The sequence below is a fragment of the Lichenostomus cassidix genome, chromosome 7 (genome assembly GCF_008360975.1).
Source record: "Lichenostomus cassidix isolate B80296 chromosome 7, HeHo_3.0, whole genome shotgun sequence".
NCBI lineage: Eukaryota > Metazoa > Chordata > Aves > Passeriformes > Meliphagidae > Lichenostomus > Lichenostomus cassidix.
The window spans coordinates 3,002,718-3,017,068 of NC_139488.1; positions in this window are offsets into that span (position 1 = coordinate 3,002,718).

Consider the following 14,351-nt stretch of genomic DNA (forward strand, 5'->3'; position numbering starts at 1 on the left):
AATTAGTTCTTTGTGGCTCAAAGAACAATCTCCAAAGCTAAAACTGGTGTTTGTGTCAGGATAAATTCCTCTTGGCTTTGAATGGGAGCTCCAAAGAGACAGAGAGGTTTATTTACTCACGTCACTTGACCTCCTGTTTCTCCGGAGTTTTATTAATACAACCCTGCTCTGATGGATTTGCTTTGAACAGCACATCAAAAGTACTCTTAGTGGAGGAGTTAGAACTATATTTGGTTGCAGAGGAAACTGTTTTTCCTAGAAAGCTCAGGGAATGGTGAAAAAAAACCCCAAACAACACAAAGAATGGAATTGGCCTGGCTTAAACGTTTGGTAGGTGAGACTTGAAGGAAGCAGCCCCTGGCAAACTGAATTGTTATCATGTTATCTTAAACCAGATTATTCTGAGCCTGGGGAGCTGCAGTATGAGCAAAAGCTGGAGGACAGACTGCATTTCTCAATAGAGGGAAAGGGCAAACCCTTTCCTAAAAACTTTCCCCTCAGGATCTTTACATGTAGCATCTAACGCTCCCAAAAAAGGCAACACATCACAAAGCACAAATGTCAACCTGCCATGTCCCCAGACTCCTGGATTTCCATGGGAATCTGGAATTTAAACTGGGGAAGCCCCAGGGCAGATCTGAATAGGTGTTTAAAAGGCAATTAGGGCACTTTGAAAGCTGCAAACCCAAACAATCGCTGCTGCAGAGCTGTCTGTCTCCAATGTCTCTCTGTAACTCTGTCCCAAAGCACTGAGCAACTCCCTCCAGTTCCTGGCAGGGAACTGTAGGACATCTCCAGGGCAGGCAGGGCTTGCAGTCTCCACTTCAAGCCAGACTCCACTGCACCAGATTCCCACTTGGGCATTCCACAGATTTTCCAACCCCTGCACTCCTGTTGCAATCCGACTGCCCAGTTCTCACCATTCCATCCAGTTTCACCCAGATGGAGGCAAAACTCTGCTGGCAGTGCAGTCAGGCTCTCCTCCGGATGAACTGGGGTAGAGGCCATGCATGTGGTGCAATGATGGACTTCTTCACCTGAGTAGGACCATAATAAGCTGTTTTAAGCCCTTTATTACTCCCAAGCTGGGCTTCAAAGTTTGGAACAATCCTGGTAAGCTGTTAACTTCGAGCAAACTCAAAAATATGCATGTACTAATCATCACTCTCATCTTCAGCAAGTAGGAATTTTGGATGGGGTGAAGCTGCTGAGAAAAGAGTTTTATGCAGGATCATATCAATTAAATTCCAGCTGAAGATACCACAAGTTTCAAGAGAGGAAGGAAAAATTCTGTTTCCTCAAGGACAGAGCAAAGTTCTTAACAGGACAGAGTGGATGGTACTGAATGAGCTTTACAAGGTGTAATTTTCATTCTCTGGAAAGCTCCAGTTTTTTCTATAAGCTCCTAGAAAGGCAAAATAAATACAAATAGCATTGTGGAAATCAATCAGTGAATTGCTTAAAACAACACCCAGAAATATCAGAACAGTTTGCTTTAGTAAAGCTGATTTTTTTCTGATAGCATAAAACCTCTTCTCAAAGATGTAGAAATAGTTTGGTGCACTAACAGCTAAACAATAGAGCAGACTATTAATATACTATAAAAATCACACCATCTATAGCATACTGAAGTCAGATTCTAATAAAAGCATCTCCATCAAAAAGGGAAAAGCACTACAGAAAAAAAGGAAGAAAAAAGAAGTGTTCTGACAAAACAAAAACTGTTCTGTCAAAGCCTAGGAAACCCACACCAGCCTAGAAAAACTCAGCTCCTTTTCCTGGCTCCAAATGAAACACCCAGACATTTTTATCACAATGTCTCCCACTCGAGCCAGATTCCTGATAACTGATCCATGAATACTGATCCTGAGACAGATGTTGATGTGCAGTTGCAAAACTACACAGCCACATCCCAGCTCTCCTCCAAGCACCCTCAGCTCCTTCCAGGCCATCAAGGATTTGTGCACAAGTGACAGAGCACCAAGTGGCCTTGCCCCATAAAAGAGCTTCATTAAGGCTTCAGGGCTGATGAGATCCACGAGAGCCTGGTGCTCCTGGTAGGATTTGCTTCCTAACCTCTGAAACACCCCTCCAAGGGATAGCGTGAGCATCCCAAAGCAGAGTCACTCCACTGGCCGCGGGTCAGCTTTGCAGAGAGCAAATGAAATCCAGAGCAAACCCTTGAGCATTTCATGGAAAGAGTCCCACTGGCTCCAGCAGGCTTTCATTTGGATTTTTGGGCTACAGCCCAAAACACCGAGTTCTCCAGGTGGGTTTGAGGGATAAGGAGAGCCTTGGCTGCAGGTGGAAGCATTCCCAGCAAGGGGCTGGAAGGAATCCCTGCTCGGCACACCAAGGAAAAGGTGACTTAGACAACGACATTGTTTGTGCCTTTGTCATGCAAATAGGGTTCATCTCCCTGAGTGCTCAACAGCTCGGAACAGCTGTGAAGCTTCCTCAAGGCAAAACCGCTGGAAGCTACTCAACTGGAATATTTCATAAACCCCTACACCCTGCTCTGTGCTTCTGCACATGTGAGTGTAGTATCTGCTTGCCCTACACGTCGTAGGCTGCGCAAGTATTTTCTATTTCCTGGCCATCCTGGAAACCATTAATGACCTCAGAGCGTCACAGATGGTCTTGCCCTGCTTGAGAAAAAAACACAAAAGGAGGAAAAATTGCCACACCTGCTCAGAGCCCTCAGGCCAGCCCTGCTCATGAGAGCCCAGCAGTCCAGAGGGACCCAGCAGGACACAACCCAGTGTGTGGGCTGGGACACAACCTTCAGGGAGCTCCATCCCTGAGCAGAGACTTTTTGTGGTTTTTTGTGAATGTGCTGGGATCTGGCAACTCAGAATCAAATCCTGTCTCCTTGTCCCTGGTGCTGTGACAGGGAACCCAAAGGGTTTCCTGGCTGGTCCTGAGCAGAGAGAGGAAGATGTGTGCTCATTCCCACATTAAAAGGGATATCATGGGAGCAGCTACAGCCAGGAGCAGGCAGGATAGGAGATGGAACTCTGTTTTAGACAGCTGACAATCCAAACAGCTAAAGAGAAAAATACCACCCCATTTAATTGCTGGAAAATTGAGGCAAGGAGGAGTTTAAAAGGTAGGCTTAGGGTTGCATGGAAAAACCTCTGGCAGACCATGATCTGAACTCGCTGTCCTGAAAGAAACCCATATCCCATCCCATCCTATTCTATCTCTCTGACCCCCAGCATGACTCCTGCACCGGATCTGTCCTCCTCAGGGTGCCAGCAATCCTGGGGAAACAGGATTTCTGGAGAAGAAATAAAGGGTGGGGTGAGATGAGACTGACTACGAGGGAATTGGGGATTATTATTATGATTATCATTGTGGTGCTTCAGACTTTTTCTTGGTCCTTCTCCATTTTCAGCTTTGCAGATGGAGAAGCTATGGCTATCAGCACTGAAACTTCTCCCTGGCACTTTGACTGCTGCCCTGGCTCTGACCCCTCTTGGAAGCAGAGCTGGGAAGAGAGAGGAGTCAGCAGCTGTGAGCAGCAGAGCCGTGCAGCTTCCTGAGCCTCTCTTCCTCTCTACAATGGATACAGGATTTACAAGGATACAGCCATCCTCGGTCTTAACTTCTGGAGCAGCTGAGCTCCTTTTCACCTCATTAAAACCCTTCTTAGACAGCCAAGCTCATCTGAGAAGCCACCTAAAGGCAGCCAGAAGAGTCTTCAGCCCCCATATCTGACCAACCCTCTTGTTTCTTCTTTCAAATTTGCAAAAAGATTTTTTTTTAATTTCTCTTTCTCATTTCTTTTGTAAGCAGTTTCTTGGGGGCAACAACCCATGCCTTTGACCTCTCCCACAATAACTCTGGGGGCAGTGGGTGCTGTCACCACCCAAATAACTCCAGGAATTTCACAGCAGAGCTCTCCCAGACTCAGTCCTGCCGGTCAGAATTGCTGGTTGTTGGGATTGCTGTAACATTTCAATGCCTCACCACAGAGCTCTTTTACCTCAGGGATGTCACATGGATTCAATCATCTCCCAGTAGCCACCCCCAGTTCTCCCAACAGCTGCACAGGGAGGAAAATACCCACAGCCATGAGTCAAACAGCAACAGATCAAAACTCCCAAAGTCTAATTTTCTCTGTCATTTGGGGCTTTATCCCAAGTCTGCTGACTGCCTGGGACTCTTCCCACTGATCTAAAAGGTCAGGGATTGGCTAAATGCAATTAGGCAGGGGCTGCATCCCCACTAACTGCTGAAAAGCATCTGACTGCAAGGTGAACATCTTGCTCACCACATGCCACAGGGTTAATTCCTGCTCTCCCTTCTCCTCCCCACCTTCCAGACCACACTGCACACCACAGTCCTCCACCAGAGCATTTAACTTCTTTGGGACCTTAAAAAAACCTTAGGGAAGGTTTTTGGTCAAAGCTTGGGGTTTTTGTTTGGTTTTGTTTTGGGTTTTGTTAGTTTTCATCCAGTTGGGAAAGCTCTCTGACAACAATTCACCACGCTGCTCATGGCCCACTCGGAAAGAAGCCTGAGGGCCAAGGAGCAAAAAAGATAAAAGTAAGAAGCTGGATGCAAGTGGCAGGTCCTGTGGAGCCTGGGATCTTGCACAGGGAGCCACGGGAAGGTCAGCTCAGCCTCTGGCAGTGATGGTAGAGAGTGTCCTCAGGAGAGGTGATTTCAGCTCCTGGCTCCGACATGAGCCTCCTGCCTGACTTGGCCAACTCCATCTTTTCCCCCTTTATCCAGCATTTCTTTTGCTCTGCCTTGTCACTATGTACCACGAGTTTTATGGAGGAAGGGTAAAGTTAGGCATGTGCTTTCTGGGCGTTGTTGGACCGTGGCTGTGACTCCCAACAGCTGCTGGGTATGATCCCCATGTCTGCCTTGCTGGGAAGCTGCAAATGCCCCTTCAGCCCAAAGAGGATCCTGGCTCTGCTCAGTTTTTTTAATACCAAATAATTGTTAAAGACATGTCTCAGCTATTAGTGTATCATTAATCAACATATCACAAATAAAGAAGCTGTTTTTGCTATTTTGGGGCTCTCTCCAAGAAGTTATTCTAATTGTTGTTGACTACTTGGCCTATATTCTTGTGATCTGCTTTCTTGCTGTGTGTTTTTGAATGCAGCTGCCCCCACTCCCCTCGTGAAAAATCTTGTTTTGTCAGAAAAATAAAATGTGTTTTTATTAGAAAGGAATTTATCTACATCAGGGAAGAGGTTTTTTCAGGTCTGGAATAAATTTTCTAGTTAGGGACAAGGGAGCACAGCCCAGCATGTGCAGTGCTAACCTGGGGAGCAACATAAATTTTGTTTTATCCATCCAGTGACACTGAGCAGCACTTTAAAGAAGTCTTTCTAAACCCCACAGAGGGTTAGGATTGACTCAGATATTGGCTCCAGAGTGCCATTCTCTGCCCCCATTTTCATCTGGGAGAAAAACAAGCCCTTTCCAGGAATATTTGTGAGATGACTCCTATTATCATGGTACAGAAAAATCTGTTCTAAAAGCAAGACCCCATTTGGTGTTGATTAGCCTGAATCCTAACTGTGCAGTCAAGGCACCCAGGGCCACTATGGTGAGCCAAAGGGTGCACCCAGAGAGCAGCTATCAGCATTCCTTCAAAGGGAGAAATGGCCATTGTGCTGGGAACTGGGCAGCTGAAGGGATTAGAGCAGCTGTGGGGAGGAGTTCAGCTCTGTCTCCTGAGAAAAGGAGGCTCAGGGGAAACCTTCCCACTCTAAAACAGGAGCCAGGTAGGGATTGGCAACTTTTCCCAGGCTACAAGTGACAGGACGAGAGGAAATGGCCTCAAGCTGAGCCAGGGGAGGTTCAGGAGGAATTTCTTCATGGAAAGGGTGGTCAGGCATTGGAAGGTGGTCACCCAGGGAGATGGTGGAGTCCTCATCCCTGGAGGTGTCCAAGGAATGTCTGGACATGGCACTCAGTGCTCTGGGGTGGTGACAAGGTGGAGATCAGTCACAGGTGGGATTCAATGGCCTTGGATGTCTTTTCCAACCCAATGATTCTGTGATTCCTTGACTCTTTAAACACACAGAGGGCAGGCTAAGGTTATGTACTAGTAAGAAATCCTTCCCTGTGAGGGTGGGGAGGCCCTGGCACAGGGTGCCCAGAGAAGCTGTGGCTGCCCCTGGATCCCTGGCAGTGTCCAAGGCCAGGCTGGACAGGGCTTGGAGCAGCCTGGGATAGTGGAAGGTGTCCCTGCCATGGCAGGAATGGGATGAGCTTTAAGGTCCCTCCAATCCAAACCATTATGGGATCCTTTCTGGGACTCTCTGGCTGCTGCTTCTGGCTTTCAGCTCTGGCCAGAGCAGCCACAGCAGAAGCAGTGGAAGGTGTATTTGGGAAGCCTGTTTCACTCACAGCCAGTTTTCCCCACCTGCCTGTTGCATCTCCCCTTTATGTTACATTTCAAGTGGGTTACCTGGAGCCCTGGTTTTCCTTATCCCAGCTGAGGGAAGTAAAGACAAGGATCTTGTAGTAAGTGTGACCTAACACCAAGCACATCCTTCATCTTTCTTGTTCAGGAGACACTGGGCTCACCAGTTTCCAAGCAGTTCCTCTCCCTAGTGTTTCATCTTTCCCCTCCACTTCAGTGTTAAATACCTCTTGGTTAATTCCAGCTGTGACCTAAAAGAGAAACAGGACTATATTCACTTTTTATGCATTTCTTTCCCTGCTCCTGAGCCAGCAGGCAAAGCTTTATGAGCTGATATTTTCCCCTCCCACCTCCCTTGTGCCCTGAGTTTGCAAGAAGTATTTGCCTCAGGATTTCACACACTCAGCCCACGAGAGGTGCTTGGTCTCTCACACTGTGCACAAGATGCTGTCCAGGTCTGCACACTGTGATTCCCTACAAGAGTGGAGCCAGGAACTGCATCTCAGCTGCTGATAGGAAACCAGTTCCCATCAGTTTTCCAGCTCAGATCCCCAGGGAGCAATTGAGGGCTTCACAACCGACGCCAAAAACCGATGGACAGGAAGCAGAAGAGTTTCTGTTTAGCAAAGAGAATGCTCCTGAGGCAGGCTGGGGTGAGGAGGAGGAGGCAAGGGCCTTTCCAAGACTCTGCCATGGAAAGGGAAGAGCCCTCAGTGTTAACAGAGCAGCCTTTTGTCTCCTTCCCTTGTAATTTCTGCAGGTTCTTTGAACAGAGATGAACATAAGCGATAGGCACAGAGCTGAAGGCTCCCTGGCAACTCTGCTGCCTTCATATTTCTGTTTCCATCACCACAATCCCAAGAAAATCCAGATTAGTACCTTCTCAGCCATGTATACCTTATTAACAGGACCCTGGGGATGTACTGCTTCTGCCATAAAAGCAAATGTCAGCTTAAGAACAGTTAATTCTATTGACTAGGAGGGAGTAACAGCACTTATTTTTGTTAGCTGGCAATACCTAACTCTTTAAATGATATCAGATGGGCATGAGTCAACAACCTTGCCTCCAATAACAGGCCACTCAGACTGCCTAAAAATAGATTTTACTTTCCCTCTTTCACATAAAGCTCCACACAGCTGAGGGGTCTGCTGGGGACAGAAATACACACACTCCTGGAACAAGGGGGTATTGAAGTAGCTGCAATTCCCTCTAATCCATTCCTGCCAGAGGGGCCACTAAAAATACAGGAGCCACCGAGTTGCTTTAGCTCTCATTGTGGCTGGGTGGTGCAGGAGCAGAGAACAGCAGCCAAATTCTTCCTATCTCCTCAGTCTCGGCTGAGGAAAAAAGCTCCAAAGCAGATGATAATTAAGCCCTTAATATTTCCACTAGATTTCAAACAGGGTTATTTTTACCACACTGACATGCAGAGTCAGGAGCTGCACAGACTGGGAGCAGCGGCTCGGCGCTGCTGCTGCTGCTGACACAGCTGGAGCCTTCACATCTGGGACAGGGAGAACTTCAACCAAAGTTGGCTTTTCACTCAGATTTCAGTGGGTTTTTGCCAAGCCAGGTGATATTGAGGATCCTGATTTATTTTAATCAGCTACAGGAAAAAGCTGCATCAACTCTTTTTGAGAGAAAGCAACATTTTCTAGTTGGGACTCAAGAAGGGGCCCCAGGGGCAGCAGAATTGAAGTTCAGTCTTTCTCCAAGAACTGGGCTCAGTCACACATGGCTTGTGGCTCTCTGGGCAGTGAAATATCATTCCTCAAACCAAGGGAGAACATAACCTTAGGCAGATGAGTCAACCTGGGCTGAATTCTGGTGGGAATTCTAATCCAGTAACCACTTGGGGCCTTCTTGTTCAAGCAACCACATCATTTTTATGCCTTTCTCGCTCAGCACCATCTTGATCTATTTACATTACAAATATTTTGGGCAGGAGTCACTCCCTTTATCTGCAAGTCTCAGTCTCACATCATGTCATTGAAAAGAGGCTGAAAATCCTCAATCTCTTGATTAAAATAAATAAGAGAAATATAACCTACCTGTTTTCTTTCTGTTTTTTTTTTCCCTTTTCATTTTTTAAACTCTGCAGCCTAAGGACATGGATTTCAGGGCCAGAAGAAGAAGGAATCCTTCCCTGTGAGGGTGGGGAGGCCCTGATCAGGGTGCCCAGAGAAGCTGTGGCTGCCCCTGGATCCCTGGAAGTGTCCAAGGCCAGGTTGGACAGGGCTTAGAACAGCCTGGGATAGTGGAAGGTGTCCCTGCCATGGCAGGGGGTGGAATGAGGTGGACTTTGAAATCCCTTTTTTTTTTTCAGCATGATTGTTATTGTGACCATTTTAGGAGAAACCCATTCCCTCTTAAGACCAATGTCACTGTCTCCATTTCAGAGCGAAGGCCATTCACAAAATGTCCTGATACTTCAAGACCAAGGCTCATTTAACTCAAGATCACACATGGATATATCTGAAAAAGCCCATCTTGTGTTCCAATTACTTCTTTTATATCCATTTGATAGGATTAACAGAGGTAGGAGCATTCAGGCAAGTTCACAAGAGGTCTCTGCTCCCACTCAGTTGAGTGCTGAGATGAGCAGGGAAAATTTTATGTTCCTTTGGGGTCTCTTGCTGGGATTTCCCTTCTTGTCCTTAAAGAGAGTTCAGGATGGTGAATGCTCAAAACTTGGCTTAATCTGTGGGATTCCACAAAAATCCTATTGTTGCTCTGACCCTGGTCCCACGGAAATCGAGATTGCTCAGCACTTATTTCCACAGAAGGGCAGTTCACAGGGTGAGTGCTTTGGAAAAATCCCATCTTCCATCTCCCAGCTGCTAAAGGGTTATGAAAATCTTGTTCCCTCTTGCAGGCTGTAAGAGATGAGCTCATAAAAGATGAGATGTTGGAAGAAATGTCCCACACAACCTGGGAATGATGATAAGGAGGAGACTGAGACCACAGAGTAAGGTCAGAAACTTCCCATTCCTCATCCTGTGTTGAGGGTAATGAAGGTCCAGCTTGGACCACGAGGCTGCCAGGGGGTTGACAGGACAGGATTTTGCAACATGCCACAAAAAAAAAATTCCCAGTAAGCGAGCCAAGAAGAATCAATTCTCGTGTCACATACTGTATGTACTGGGGCAGGGTGACCATCTCAGCTGGGAGTTGAGTCATCCCAACCTGTTGGATGGGATCCAAAGGTTTCCCCACTTGGGTTGACAGAAATAGACACACTTTTAACAAGTCTCTGATTGCAAGGCAAATTTCCTTCTGTTGCAGCTCAGGGCAGGGTCATGTTGCACCACACAATATAAATCAGGCACAGTTTAGAGGCTGTCAGATAGGGTCATATTTCTCTCCATTTGTGCCTTTTTTTCCCTGCCCACAGGGTGAGTTTGAAAAACAATTAAGATTTTCTGCATTAGTCAAAGATTTCAGCATGTGTCTGAGAGACCTGCACAATGAGGAATGGGAAATCCAGCTCTCAGAGGGTTGTGCACACATTGTTTGTGCATCCAGAGCAGACCTGAGGCTTCCATGCAAGAAGCAGATTAATTTCTGCCTGAATGTGATGGGAAATCCCAGAGCAAACAGTAGCCACCTCAAGAGGGGGAAGCCCCACGTTGCTGGAGATCCTCTGCTCCAGCACGTAAGGAATTGCAGAGCCAAGAAATCCTCAGGGAGGTGTGGTTGGCACAGAGTTCCTCACTGCTGTCAGCCCTTAGAGCTGAAATGAATGAGCAGAATCCACTCATGCAATGCTCTAATGTAGCATCATTCATGGAATAATGGTGCTCTGAGACACTGTGCTCCCACCTGGAGCAGATTATGCAACCCTGCTGAGGGGTACTGTCTCTCCTGGGATTCAGTGCTGTCCTCCACACTTAGTCCTGATCCTGGACACTGCTTGGCCCTAGGCTGTAAATTCAGAGACTAAGGCCAGAACAAAGCATCACATTACTACAATCAAAAACTGGTTTAAATGCAATTATCCTCCATTATGCCTCTCTTTCCATCTTATTCTATAGTCCACGAGGGGTGAGGAATAACACATGGTGAAAAGTAAAATACAATGCACAGTCCAAAGTCAAACACAATACAAAGATCAGTAGAAATGTCATCTTCTTTTACTCCTGAGCTTTTTCCTTCCAGAATATTATGAACACATGATTCCTTTGGAAACTGTGGACTGAGTCTGAGATCCACAGAAAATCACAGACCTAAATAAGGGAAAGGCAACAAATACTTAAGGAGAAAGGTAATCCTTCAGGATTTCCATCCCTGAAGGAAGAAGCAGGAGATGTAGGAGGAGGGAGACAGTCAGACCTCTTGGGGCACAGCCTGCTCAAGAGAGTTGGAGGCCTTTTGACAAGGGAACTGTTTGTTTCTTTTGAGGTCATAGCAACAGAGCATCACGGACATGGTGTGTGAGTAAATAATGAGTTTTCCAAGGAATACCTCTCTCCAAATAATGTAATCAATTTCTCAACGGAAAAAAACCCCAACCTATACAAACCTGCCAGGCCAGAGAGACAACACTCTTCCTCCAGCACATCTTCTGTTTTTCCAAAAGCATTTCCCAGCTGTAATTCCAAGGCAGTGAGTCCTCTCATGCCGAGAGCTGAGCAGCCCATTCTTGAGAAATACAAATCACAGATAAGGAGGTGACCCAGACAGTTCTCAGAAACAGTAAAAACCCAACGTTTGTTTGCTTTCAGCTGCTTCCTCCAGGCCATCCCCATGGCTGCTGCTGGGAACTGATCCAACAGTTCCCAGCTTAGATAAAAGCCATTATCCCACAGCAGCTTTGCCGGTAGCTCTGGTCACCCTTACCTGTTACAGTGCAGCAATCCCCCAGGCCTGGGCTAAGATGAGGGAATTTCAAGGGAATGGGAACTCTCCTCCAGTCCTTGGCTGGCTTTGGTTTCACAGAATCCTGGGATGGGTCAGGTTGGAAGGGACCACAGTGGGTCAGTGGTCCAACCTCCCTGCTCAAGCAGGGTCATCCCAGAGCACATGGCACAGGATTGTGCCCAGATGGCTCTGGAATATCTCCAGTGAGGTGTCAGCAGCTCTCCTGAAGTGGGCTGATGGCAGAAAACCTTCCGGCATGAAGAACAACACTCCTGTATGTTTGTATTCCTCCTTTCTTTTCCAGCTCCTTTTGGCCTGGCAAACAGGAAGAAATAAATGTTATAGCTATCCCATTCTCTTCTCATGGAACTCTTTCAAGTGACTTCTCGAATCACTTCAAGGGCTTCTTTTGGAAATACTTACAGAGGGGTAAATCCCTTACAGATGAAGCTGCTGCGACCCTGCTATGTGGGAAAACTGAAAGCCACATTAATTAGCAGGTTAATTACACTGGGGAGAGGTAAATGATAATAAGGACAGGTCAGTGATACACCACATGCTGAATTATTCTGTCTGCTGGTGTTTAGCAGCAGTAGGGATACACAGAAAGAGAACCAGGGTGAAGCTCTTCATCCTGGGACAACACATTCTAAGTGGTACCTAGGGTTTTCTGTATTATCATTTATTATTTATTCCCACTTGGTAATTAAGGAACTGATGCAAACAAAGCCAAGCATGAGTGGTGCACTGCAGCATCAGGGCCATGCACACAGTTTACTTTGCTTCCTGATCCTTCAGAAAGCAAAAGGTCATGACACAATGTTGATTTAAGTGCACACTGAACAGATACTGCTCTGCAGTTGATTTGTTTGATGCTCATGATTGTTGTGAATCAATTACATATTGAAAAGTGCATACAATTAACATTCACAATTTAGGGATATTTTCCTAAAGCAATGCAATATTAATTTATATTCCACAATATCAGTTTGATTCTTGCCTCATCTTCTGTCCAAAGCAAATAAATACATGGTTTAGTGGAGTAAGCCTGGATGATTACATGAAAAAAGAGACTTCAAAAAGTTTTTGATTGAGGATTTCCATACTGTATCCAGATGCTTCCATGACTTTATAAACATGACAGAACTCACCCAGCCTCATCTCTGCATGCCCTGTTCTTAACAACACTAAAACTCTGAAGAAGGCAGCATCTGAATAAAAATCTTGATTATTCTTGGAATATAAATTGACGCCTTTTTTTTAAGTTTCATTACTTCACATTCTGAAAAAAATTAGAATAGACATTTCTCAGTAGATAAAAAAGTGACTTTCTAACTAAACATACTGATAAGAATGTGTTCAGAAAAGCCAAAAACATGCAGGATGACTTTTCAGTGGCTGCAGTTACTTTGGGAAACTAATTCCTTTGAGCCCATTTGTTTCTCAACACAACAACTTGTCACAGACTCTCTATCCTCACCCTTGTATCGCAATGTTTTGAAAAAAAAACCCTCTGTGTGCTATCCATGGTAATGTGTCCTTTTACTACTTAGGTACAAGAGAAAAAAAAGACAATTTGAGTGCGCAAAAATAATCACTGCTAGCAGAAACACTCCAGGAGCAGGCTGAAAGATTGACTACATTGCTGTCCAAGATGCAATATTTTATAAGGGGAAGACAGGGGTCATTTGTAAAGAACTTCAGAAGTCCAAGATAAACACTATCTCTGGGTGGGGAAGAGCTCGATTAGGAACTCATTTTTTTAACTCTTATCTCAAGCTGACTCCAGTCGGTTGCTCAGATTTCTGTCTGATCCTTCTGTCCCTGGGGCCAAAATTTCCTCTCTGCCCTGAGGCCATGTACTTAACTGCCTTGTCAAACTCAAAGGGAAGCTTCCCCAAGGGAAGCTGACTGTTCCAGAGCATCCGTATTCACTGTGGCCATGTGAAAGTTCCCCATAAACTTTGGACAACACCTCCTGATTGTAGGCACCTTTTTTTTTTTGGTCTTAGGATCCAACCTCATTATTTGTCCTGCTCTTACTCAGCATTCCCACTGTTTTGCAAGGCCAGGAAGGAGCCTGTTGGCAGTGGTGCCCAGAGGGTCGTTGGTGTCTGAATCAGGGCTGGTTTGGAATTTGGTGGGAGACTATTTAATTACACCCTTCCCTCCAGAGGATCAGGGAGCCAGAGAATCCCTGAGGAGCACAGATGCATTACAACTCTTTCCACAGCTGCAGATGTGTAGCCAGCGAGCAGAAAGACAAATCAGCCCCAAAAAATAAAGGATAGATGTAAGCAGGAGGGCTGTAGTGCTCTGAGGACCAGCAAATGGTTTTGCTAAAAAAAGTAAGGGTCTTGTAGCAAACTCAACCAATGCCAAAATTCTGCTTTCCACCAGCACTGTCACCAGCTTCTCCCAAGTCTTTCCAAGCTAAACAGATGAGGATAATTGTCTGTTCATGATCCAGTTCTCCCACATGAAAGAGGAGGATAATGGTCTGTAACTTTTTGCTCCACTGAAGATGTAGATATTAATGCTCAGAGATGCCCAGACTGACCCTGATCCAAGAGTTACCACAGTGAAAGGAGGATTTTCAGAGGATTTTATGCTTTTAGTCCAAAAGCACAGGAAAAAGAAACTGGCACCAGCAGAGACACATCAATGTAGCTTGATGTCACAGAAGAGACATCTCCCAATGATGAAGCTTGTTCAATATTCTAAACAAATTTGAAATGTGTTTAGTCTGGAAGTGATTATTTTGCTTATTCAGATGCATTTGATGGTTAACCACACACTGCAAGTATGGTCAGGTGGCCCAGGTCCAACGCAGGAAAAGAGATCACAGCACCACAACCAAAAGTGCATTACACAGGACTGAATAATACAGATACACCATCATTAAAATCCCACAATTTAAACTGTGGAGCCGATGTTTTATGGTGGCTGGGACAAGCATGATACATGTTCTCCATTTTCAAATCCTGCAGTGTTTCAGGATGCATGGGAAAGCAGATGTTTTTAATAGCCTGAACCCTAAATAAGCTTATTCTTCCAAACCAACTGCATGCAGTCAGGAGCGAGACACTGCTGCAC